Source organism: Caretta caretta, chromosome 4, assembly GCF_965140235.1.
Source record: "Caretta caretta isolate rCarCar2 chromosome 4, rCarCar1.hap1, whole genome shotgun sequence".
NCBI classification, from domain to species: domain Eukaryota; kingdom Metazoa; phylum Chordata; order Testudines; family Cheloniidae; genus Caretta; species Caretta caretta.
This window is the reverse complement of record NC_134209.1, coordinates 44,004,819-44,016,201: the sequence shown is the minus strand read 5'-3', so window position 1 is coordinate 44,016,201 and position 11,383 is coordinate 44,004,819. Positions and strand designations below refer to the sequence as shown.

At 40.0% G+C, this 11,383-nt stretch overlaps 1 long non-coding RNA gene across 1 annotated transcript; it reads left to right on the top strand.

The window, feature by feature from the left end:
* Positions 1-327: 327 nt before the first annotated feature.
* Positions 328-10,914, top strand: LOC142071746 (uncharacterized). Its single transcript, XR_012667935.1, has 4 exons — positions 328-447; positions 8,031-8,179; positions 9,881-10,034; positions 10,799-10,914. It is a non-coding gene; the product is annotated as an uncharacterized LOC142071746 (long non-coding RNA).
* Positions 10,915-11,383: the final 469 nt, after the last annotated feature.

The following is an 11,383-nucleotide window of genomic DNA, read 5'->3' as shown; positions in this document are numbered from 1 at the left end:
TGTTCTAAGCACTCTTTCCCCAGCCCTCCAGAAGGTGAATGAACTTAGGTTAGTTGTTCCCTGTTCCTGGCAATTTTATAGCCACAATTAACCTTAAACCCAGTTTGCTGTGAAGTTTTATTTTGTTAGCAATAGTTAAACTTTGCTAGAACTCTTTCCCTCCCAAAATTCAGTGCTTTAAAATTTTTTAGTATAGCACTTTCATTCAGAAGCCAAAGACGGAGAGATTTTTAAATGAAGGAAATTGTCACAGGGTGCCCCTCCCCCCAGTTAGGCTTAAGAGAGGGCAGGAAGGAGACTGGAGGAATCAATCAGGATAAGGGGCAGGTGAGGTAAGATGAGAACTGCCTCAGGAAGAAAGGAGAGACCTAGGGAGAAACAGGAGTAGCAGAGGAGAGCCGTTTCAGGGAGCCATTGAGAAGAACAAAAGATGAAGAATATTTTATGGTGAGGTTGCGCCAGAGCCGGGGAACCCCAGTGTAGGGGCCCCTAGGAGGAAGGGGGGGAACCAGCCTGGTTAGGGGAAGCTGAGCCCAGTGGTGCAAGTAGGGCGGTATGGTACACCATACCAGTAAGCTATTTATAGCCAGTATGGCCTACCAGAAAGACTTAGGAGGAGCAGAATGTGGAGCCGAGCAGCCCCACACCGGCAGCTCCTCCGGCACACCCCAGCCCTGTCCTCTGGTGGGGAGGCTGCACAGAGCCCGGACAGGACTCGGGCGACGCAGCTGCATGGAAGGGCTGGGGGCGGGGCTAGGGGCAGTGCAGCTGCACCAGAGGAGCTGCCGGCATGGGGCTTGGTTGCCAGTGTGTCTGGGAAAAAAAAATAGTCTCTGCTGTCAGAGGGAGCTGGTTTGAAACTCCTGCTGGCAATTCCCAAGCGTGTATGACTGTGAACTGGCTATTGTTCCAGAGAGCAAACTCTCCTCTCCTCTTAGCAGGCCACACAGCAGCTGTGCCGTGTCCACCCACTGGGAGCCCCCTTCTCCTCCCCCCTCCCCCCACCCGCAGTAATGTGGGATGGATCGTGGGGAGAGTGTGGGGGGCCCCAGGCTGCAGGTGGGGTGGGATCATGTGAGGAGTCACATGGGGGGGTGGTCACATGGGGAGGTCACGTGCCAGCCCCCCTCCGTTAGCTGGTGCAGTGTGCCGGTAAGAAATGAATCCTATTTGCACCACTGGCTGAGCCTGAAACAAAAGGGCTAGTGCTAGAGGGTGGAAATTTTACCCACCTAATGAAAAGTAACTCCAGAAGTATTGGCCAGTTTGATACTGCTGCTGTGATGTTAGCATTAGTTAATGTCTGCACAGAACTTTCAGGATATGAAGTTCAGCACACAGTCGAATACTGAGTATTATTATTACTAAATCTCAACCTCTGAACTGGGCAAAGGGAAAACCCAATACACTGGGTTTATTGTGATCACAGGCCCTTGCGTGTGTGTAGTTGACACCCCTGCCAACTCCTTTTCTCGTTAACAGACATAGAAACTAAGAAGAGCATGTTGCTCTCTAAAGTGACCAGAGTGTAGGATCCTTGCCAATTTCAGTATCCTGCCAGCTCAGCAGAACAGCAGGGCCGCTGGAACGATTTGTATAGTGGGGGTGCTGAGAACCATTGAATCAAATTGTAAACCCTGTATATGATGGAAACCAATTCAAGCCAGGGGGTGTGGTAGCACCCGTCATTCCAGCACCTATGCAGAACAGAGCTAGCAGATAGAATGGAAGGATGCATGAGATGGACTCTCATCTACAACCTTCTGAGCTCCCATGGCTGAGTTACTCAGCAGAGGAGCTGGAATTTCCCATTGTTGCACCTCACATTTCAGAACAATGCGAAGCTTATTTATCTTATATGTGGAGGGACAATTGAAACAAACAAAATTAGTAGGTGATGTAATGGAGCCCTTTTTAATACTGCAAGTTGACTAGACCTGGTAACTGTAACAAAAATAAATTTGTAACTAAATGAGAATTCCAAGAAGCCTGATCTCAGTGTACAGCACTTGTGTGATGGGTTTTGATTTCATATATATTAACATTTCATTTATTTTTCCCTCCAGTTTTAAAAATATATCTATAGATTCCCATCCAGTGCTCTGGACATCTATCCCACATATTAAAAATTACAATTTAAACATAGAGAAAGGATTGCCCATAAATATATCCATTTCGACCCATACCATCTTGAGCAGCTTTGAACAAAGAGGAAAAAAAAAAGATGGGTTCTGTGTCATGCTTAGAATGTTAACATATTTTGGGCTCTGGCAGACCAAGAAGGGGCAGCAAGTTCCAAAATCAAGGGTCCATTTATATTTCCTTACCACTCTTAGATTCACCGGGGGCAGTGATCCTCAGCTGGTGCAAAGTGGCATAGCTCCATTGACTTCAAATTGCAATGGGACTTCTTGAAAAGTTTCTAATTCATATTTAGTTGACTTCAGTGGCACTATGACAATTTCTACCAAGTATCTGCCCCGATAACATTTATTAAGATCAGATGTGTAAGTTTTTGTTTGCATTTGCTGAAAAGATATTGGGGTTTTGTTGTTGTTGTTTTTTTTGAAACAGCACTTCAAAATATGAAATAAAAGAAAAATAGAGTTTGGCAGCTAAGCCATTTCATCATTTAAGGCCAGATTTTGCCTCTTACGTCTCTTGAGTTGTGCTTAACTTTACAGTTAGCATAACTGATTCCAGTGGAGCTACTCCCAGAGTGAGACACTACTGTTTGTAAGTGGAGCTGGTAGAGACCTTATTAAGCTATTACTCCTGCTCTTATGGTGGTAAAGTCCTATGTATATAAGGGACATGCCAGTAGAGCTGGGTAAATATTTTTTAGCCAAAGCTTTTTTTCACTGAAAAGTGCAAATTCAGGGCAACTGAAACCATTTTGAAAATTCATGATGAATTTGCTGAACTGTTTCAGGTGTGTGTGTGGGGGGGGGAATTCTTTAAAAAAAAATCAAAATGCTTCATTTTGACATTTTTGAAACACATGTTGATTTTTCTAATCAAAATGTGGTTTTATTAAATTGTATTAAAATAAACATTTAAAAAACTCAAACTGAATGAGTCAAACAAAATGTTTCGTTTGACTTGAAGCAAATTGTTTTTTGTCTTTTTGTTATGGATAGTGAGACAAAAATCCAGTTGTTTGCACTCCAGTCAGATGGTGTGTGTGGGGGGGGGGGAGGAGGGGGAATGTACAAGTTTGGACAAAACCCTTCAGTGGTTCATTTGCCATTACTGATTTCTCTTGGAAAAAGTTTTGGATAATACAAGATTTGTAGTTCTGGCAACTCCTATACATGTCACCATGTACAGATCTGTCGTTTACAGAATGTTAATTGTATGAGAAGGTGATATGATTCGTTCCACTTCTTTCTCTTTGCCTGTGTTTGTACTAGTGAAAGGTGCCAGATTGTGAGTCCTGAAGACTGGAGTCTTTTGTTCGTTCACATAAGTATAATACAAGCAACAGCATTGCAAGCTCACTCACTGTCGCTTTCCGTTACAACCTGGCCTGAAGGGACTACTTCTAGGGGAAAGGGAATAGTTCTTCTCCTTGCTTGAGTCAGTTCTCTGACTCTGTGCAGAGACTGCCAGCCAACAATGGTGCCAGTTGGTGCCAACTGTGGTAGGTTTTGTGATGTGGGCATCTATCCATTTGGAACTGGACTAAACCATCTCATGTCACTTATGTTACCAAGCAGCCAACAGATGGCAAAGATGTCCGGTCACTACTGACAGTTCCTTCATTTACTATTTTTGATAGTGAGTGCTGATGAATCTGCTAATTTATTCAGAGCTCTCTTCAGCCCAAATGCACTTTCATGGCAGCTAGGCCTTGGAAAGTCCATGCTTTTCATGAGCTTCAGCAATCCCAGAAGCTGCTCCTAACTATAGGAGAGAAATACTGTCCTCAGCGACAGCTCCAAAATGCTGATTAGGCATTATGGCAAGATTTTCAAAAAATAGGAGTCTAAAATTAGACTCCTAAAGCCATATTTAGGCACCCAACACTGCAGCCTGATTTCCAAGAGCGCTGCGCACGCAGTAGTTTTCACTGACGTCTGTATATATGTATGTACATACACCCCAAAGTTGAAATCTGAGGCCCTTTTGAAGTCAGTAGTAAAACTATCATTAACCTCAATGGAGCCAGGCTTTCACCCCACACGTGGAGGTGATATCCCTCTGATAAGTTGCAGTAGTATGTGGTAAATGAATTTTTTTTATGCAAATCCAGAGTAGGTTTAAATGGAATTACTCTGGATATACAAAGGGGTAATTGAAAACCGTTTGTCCCACTGTGTCTCATGTCTTACAATTGTGAAAATAGACTCAAAGCTTTATCTGCCCAAATTCCAAATCAATTTGCGACATGAATTTTGGTTATACATTGAGTACAATATGCACAAGATCTTGGCTCCAAAAGTAGCTTCAATCACACATGGGACTATAGGCTCAGCAGTGATGGCTTGGGAATGGTGGGGAATGATTTTTTCTTTTTTGTAGCTCTAACTTCTGGATTACAGTCTGTGCTGTACTGTCCCTGAAAGTACAGTAGGACTATATTTTAGTATAATTGTGGACTCATTTTTATCTGCCCAACACTGAAAAGGACACTGACATGAAAAATTATCTTTGTCTAAATTTGTATAGGCAGTACATTCTTTAGAATAAATCTACAGTGGAACAGCATTATTGACAGCTACATCAATTTTCCCAGATGAATAGCTATGTGGATTTCCCAGCAGGTACAAATAATACAAGGTTAGGATCTCTGTAGCTCATCTTTCAAGAGTGAAATAAGAACCACAGATATGTTTCAATTTGGAGAGCCTACAGTTTATGATGCAGTTGTTGTTTTGGAAGACTACATGTTAGATTCTTGGAGAAGCAAAGAATTAGTTTAGATTTAAAGTGCCCTTCATAAAATACAACATGATTCAATTTTATGGAAGGATATGCCAGTGTAATATACGTATGTATATGTCACACTGAAAGCAGCTGTGGTATAGGTTCTCAAAAGCTAAAATGTTTTCCCTTTGTTGTTGTTGTCCCATAGCTCTAAATTCAGCTGAATGTGTTTTGTACACACAGAGCATAAATATTTTATCAAAGAAAAAAAAGAAGAGAAGCTTGACAGTTTGATTAAACCTCTTTTATGGCAGAGGGAAGCCTATTGGAGCAAAAATCTGTTTACACACATTCAGAAAACAATATTTATATGGAACTGAATAAAGATGAAACTGGGTACAAAATTCTTTTGGACACTTTAGAATTATAATCAATTCTTAAATTCCTTGAAATTTGAGAACACTTTGAACATAAATCATTTGTATGTGTAATGACAAGTCTCTTTGTAAAACAGTGATATGTATTGTAAGAAATGTGTTTAGATCAAAGTGGTATGGTTAGAATTAAAATTTCACATGTTCACATCTAACCTTAAGAATCACTGCAGGGAATATTCTCATATTTTTGAAATTCTATGTGTGGAAAGTTTCTACAGTGTATATAGCTTCTCTTTTGGGAAAGTCAGGAAGATAGAGCAATAATCTGCTAATCACCAATCAGGGCTGGATTTATGCCAGGGCTCACTGTAGTGTCCAGTGATAAAATGAGGATTACATTTAGAGAGTTCATGTCTTTGGTTTTAGGACTGGTACTTGAAGGAAAGGAGAACCAGTATGTGGGAGAGTGTGGCCTGAAGAATTGGAAATGTACAAGCAGAAAGTTTTTTCCTCTTGCTAATTGAGAGAGTCCATTAAAATTGGCCATTTTGCTACAAGAAATTAGCATTTTTTCCTCCTTCACCTAACACACTAAAGAACTCAAAAACTGACACCACCAGGTCTGCACCTTAGCAGTTGAGGATGGAGGCCTGGCAACTCTTAAGATGGGAGGTCAGGTTAAAGGGAAGTGGGTCTATCTTACTCTCAGCAAATACGTTATAATGTCTGCAAATGTATTGTCTAAAGGGAGTGCTGTCCTCTGGCATCTGTGTTCACCATTGCTTTCCTGTGAAAGGACCTCATGCATTAGCTAGGCTAGGGACAGTATCTGAGATGCATATTCTGCTAGTGAACTCTTCTGCTCTTCTAGCTGGCTACTGCCCTTTCACATGATGGTTGTTGGTGGTGGTTTTTATTATTTTCAAGAGGTTTCATTAATGGAAAAGCGAAGAGATAATGCTACTGAACAAATAAATACTTTTAATTTAGGAATCCTTAAAACCATTTTTTGATACATCAGGAATCTAAAATTACTCTACCTTTAAAATCATAGCATCACTCAGTTCTTTGATTAACATTATGAGTTCCATTTTGGGCTTGACTGACTTACAAGCGTATGACTGCGCAGAACACCTAGTTTGTCGATAGTTACAGTAAATAATAAATATGTTTTCCTCTGAATAGATCCCTAGGAAGCTTAAGAATTGTTTAATAATTAGTAGTATTTCTTAATACAACACTCAGTCTCCTCTTTCTCTGCCTCACTCCAGCCCCCGTCTCCTAGTGCTCTTCTCCCAATAAGTTTTTATCCTGATCCAATGCCCACTGAAGTCAGGGGGAGTTAGATCAGGTCCTTTATGACTGCTCAGCTTTCTTGCTGTTTTTGTATCCCTCCTAACAATGAGTCATAGAATATAAGGGTTGGAAGGGACCCCAGAAGGTCATCTAGTCCAACCCCCTGCTCGAAGCAGGACCAATTCCCAGTTAAATCATCCCAGCCAGGGCTTTGTCAAGCCTGACCTTAAAAACCTCTAAGGAAGGAGATTCTACCACCTCCCTAGGAAACGCATTCCAGTGTTTCACCACCCTCTTAGTGAAAAAGTTTTTCCTAATATCCAATCTAAACCTCCCCCACTGCAGCTTGAGACCATTACTCCTCGTTCTGTCATCTGATACCATTGAGAACAGTCTAGAGCCATCCTCTTTGGAACCCCCTTTCAGGTAGTTGAAAGCAGCTATCAAATCCCCCCTCATTCTTCTCTTCTGCAGGCTAAACAATCCCAGCTCCCTCAGCCTCTCCTCATAACTCATGTGTTCCAGTCCCCTAATCATTTTCGTTGCCCTTCGCTGGACTCTCTCCAATTTATCCACATCCTTCTTGAAGTGTGGGGCCCAAAACTGGACACAGTACTCCAGATGAGGCCTCACCAATGTCGAATAGAGGGGAACGATCACGTCCCTCGATCTGCTCGCTATGCCCCTACTTATACATCCCAAAATGCCATTGGCCTTCTTGGCAACAAGGGCACACTGCTGACTCATATCCAGCTTCTCGTCCACTGTCACCCCTAGGTCCTTTTCCGCAGAATTCAGAGTCAGAATTTGCAGAGTCAAATTCTCTGCAAGCGTAATGCTGCTGATTTCAGGGTCATTTTGCCAGCAGAAAATTTGGGCTATCCTCTCCAACTGCTGCCAAAAACCCCAGTATCTTAACATCTTAAGACACTGGGCAAACTTTTCAAAAGCTCTCCTTACATCCCATTTTCAGAGCCTAAGATCCCATGAACTTCTTTAGTGACTTTTGAAAATGGGACATAGGATCCTAAGTCACTTAAGCTAATTTGAAAATGTTACCCAGCATTTTTTTCCTCCTTCAAAAGTAGATGAGAGAGAGTTTTAATTATTACCTGTGACATTAAAACCCATTACTGTTCTATTGAAAAAGAATTAATCGACCTAATACTGAACTTTGAAAATAACTCAGAACTAAAAGTCTACCTCATTGCAAATAAGAGCCTATCTATTTTAGGACTTTATTCTGCCACCTGTCACTGCAGTATCTTGAGTGCTTTCCATGTAGAGTGACCAGTTAGCAAGTGTGAAAAATTGGGATGGGGGGGGGGCGGATAATAGGTGCCTTTGTAACACAAAGCCCTGAATATCAGGACTGTCCCTATAAAATTGGGACATCTGGTCACCCTATTTCCATGCAATATCAATTACAAATAGCAAAGTCCTTCTTATAATGGACTTCATGGAGTCTTGCACTTTTCTCTTTTAAAGGGCTGAACTCTGCTTGGCGTAAGGCACTCTACTGTAATGCTCATCCAGCAAGCGCACTCAGTTTTGACACAACCAGGTTTTCGTCTAGTGTAAGATTTACTTCATGTGCTTGACATCCTCAGGAAGCATGAGACTGATCAATCACAGCAGTAAGTTGTGAATCTTTCTGTCGTAAGTTGAATGTGCATGACAAGGGCTACTGCTAAAAATGCTTCCTGTGTTGTCTTTAATTTGTGTGCCTGTGTTAATTTGTTTGGTTTTTTTCCTACCCCTTAACACTTTATTTGAGTTTGTCTGTTGGGTTTAATGTTCTCCTCTCTCTCTCTCTCTCTCCCTTTTTATTTCTTCTTCAGAAAATCATTTTTAGGATCTAATTAATTCTACTAGGTCTACCAGCCACTATAATTGGCTTGACCTTCATATTTTTACAGTATTGGCTGATCTAATTGGCCCAGTAACACACACCCATGTTTGCTGGATTCCTGCCATTATTGTAAAGCCCTGTTTGTTTGGTCTGTGCAACAGTGCTCTTTTCTGTTTCAGTTTGTAAGCATTGTTTAATGAGAATTTTTGTCTGACCACTTCTCTTCTTAAAGGAAATTGCATTCATTTAGTTTTTAAATCAGAAGCTTAAAGACCCCGGTATAGTTTATCTCATCTCTTAGCTCACTATATCAAGGCTGTATTCAATTAGAGGGCAATGGCTATTTATAGCATTCTTGAATGTACATCCACAATTATAACTCTGTGCAAAGGGCCAAGTGCAAGTTTTATATGGAACACATTTCAATAATTCACAGAATATAAATGACTGAGGAGTCACTATAGAACGTAAAAGGGACTCTCCATAGAGTCTTACCATATCTTTGAATCAGTGCAGTTGTTCCAGATTACTAAAGTGCTAAAATCAGTATTTGATCCAACATGCTCTTTTTAAACTCATAGGGTAATCACCAGTGTTAGAATTTCTCTATTTAACAGTAGTAAGAAATATGACAGATTACCTGGATGCCTGCTGAACCTTTTATTTTCTGTCATGTTAAATATTTCTGTACATAAGCACAGAAATATAAATAACAGATTTTGGGTGGAGAAATGAATTTTCTAAGCCAGAGGAATATTACCTACTCATAGAGCAGCAAGAACCTATTAAGATTCCTGGGTAAAGCTATATGAGCTGTGTCTGGGTTTTTTAATCTATCCTTATTTCCAAAAGATTTTTTTGTTGTTGTCTCCCCTTAGATATATATGGACAATATGGCTCACTCAATTAATCTAATCTTAAGTCTAATTAACCTAAAAATAGATGTATTCAGTAGATCCTAATACAAGAGAAACCAAATTAAATGTGCAAATAAAAATAGAAAACAATTGGTTGGCATTTCAATTTGCCTTTTTTCTTACTATTTTGTAAATAACATGTGCATACTGTATATTTGTGCTGTATGTATAATGTGCTTCTATGCGTTGGTGCTGATCCCAAAGATGATTATGTGTAGAAGTCCTACCTTTCTTCCATAAAAATAATATAGAAATGCCCACATGAGTTCAAAGCTTAGGGCTTGTCTACATGATTTACACTATTCTGTGTGTGTGTGTGTGTGTTGTGGGAGGCAGGGGGCTTTGGTGTGTGGGTGGTGGTGAGACTGCAGTTAGGTTTTTATGGTTGTTAATTTGGATTTCCACTTCAAAGTTATATGGCTTTTGGCAATGAGTTCTAATGTATCTTTGTATTTAATTTTCTTATTTTATTGATTGATTCTGTGCCATGAGTATGCATTTGGCAACACCAGGACATGGAAAATATGAGAGACACATTCACCACTAACCTTTCTTCTGTTTTATTTCAGAGGTTTTTGCAAATCTTTTCCTACAAAATAAATAAATATATATAATCAATTGAGGGCAAGCCAAGTACACATGGCACAGTGCAGTGATCTTTTTCTAATGTTGCAGCTTTGACAAAGGGATGAGGAGTCTTCCTTGAAAACTGCCAAGAGAATTGTAAGTAAATATATGTTCTATTCTCATAAAATATTAATTGGTGTCCAGTACTCCAAGCAATAGTTTTGAAGTGTTTACATTGCTCCTCTGATTGCTGTAAGCCTAACCTCTTTTTTTATCCTTGTTTTAATTTTGTGCTCCTCTTTTATTCAGTGCCCTGTAATGACACTGTAACACACTGGATAGGACTTGATCCTGCAAACATTTACACACATACTTAATTCTACTCACTGCATAAGTGTTTGGGAGCATTAGGTCCAGGATTAGAATACTGGTCTAATTAGTTACAACAGCTGGACTTAATAAGGGCTCTTGTAAAGATAATGCCACAATTTGTGCATATATTATTAGTCCTAATTTCAGTGAAGTTCTACCAGGCAGAAATATAGGCCAAACATAGCTCAAAAATAGGAACCATTTTTTTGGAAAGCTGAAAATCCCTTTTTTGGGAAAAGTTTGATCTCCAATATATTATGCCACAAGATGAAGAGTGGATAAATTGCTTCCTTTTTTTTTTTTTTTTTTTTTTTTGCTACGCCATAAAATTCTTTGAAATGCCTATTATAGGATATTTAAGATATCCCAAGTAATAATACAGCCCCTATAACAATGCCCTTAAAGGCTACAGCATCACCATTGTATATACTAGTGTCTTGGATCAGTACTCTCAGTAGTGTAGTGCTATTTTGAAGAATGTTATCCCTCCTGTTTCTGTTTTCTATTTTTACTGCCTTCATGATCCACATTTCTTATATTCCACCTAGACAAGGATGTAGCTTGATCTGTATCAGGCTCAGCCATAATACTGAAGATGATCATCTGCTTCATGATCTGTTGATGAGGATGATATCATTCTGTTCTGTTCCGGGAAATCTTCAATACAAGGTGCAGGTTGGTGATTACTGATTTTGTTCATACGTTTTGCTTTAGAAACTCTCATTTGATTTGGTAGTAGCATCTAGTTTTGGATAAAACTTGAATACTTGTGTATCAAGCACAATTTTCATGGAGCTAGCCTTTGGGGAAACGCTTCCTTTCCTGTTCTCAGTCTTCTTTAGCCTCCTCAATGAGGGGAACTTCATGTTAATAACATTGCCTTATGCATGTACTGCACTCAGTGCTTTTTGTTAGAGAAATCCATTGCAGCTTGGTTCATACCCCTTCCTCCTTCAAATACTACAGACCTTGTGCAGGCACTCAAAATCCATTTACTGCAAACTGGGGGAAGTGTTCATAACTTAAGCTTGACGTCTCACAATAGACACACAAGTCACAGCACCTAAAGTTAATTGTGAGATTTTTTAAGGCTATCAGAAAATAAGCCCTCTGTGATCTCCATAATAGTCTGA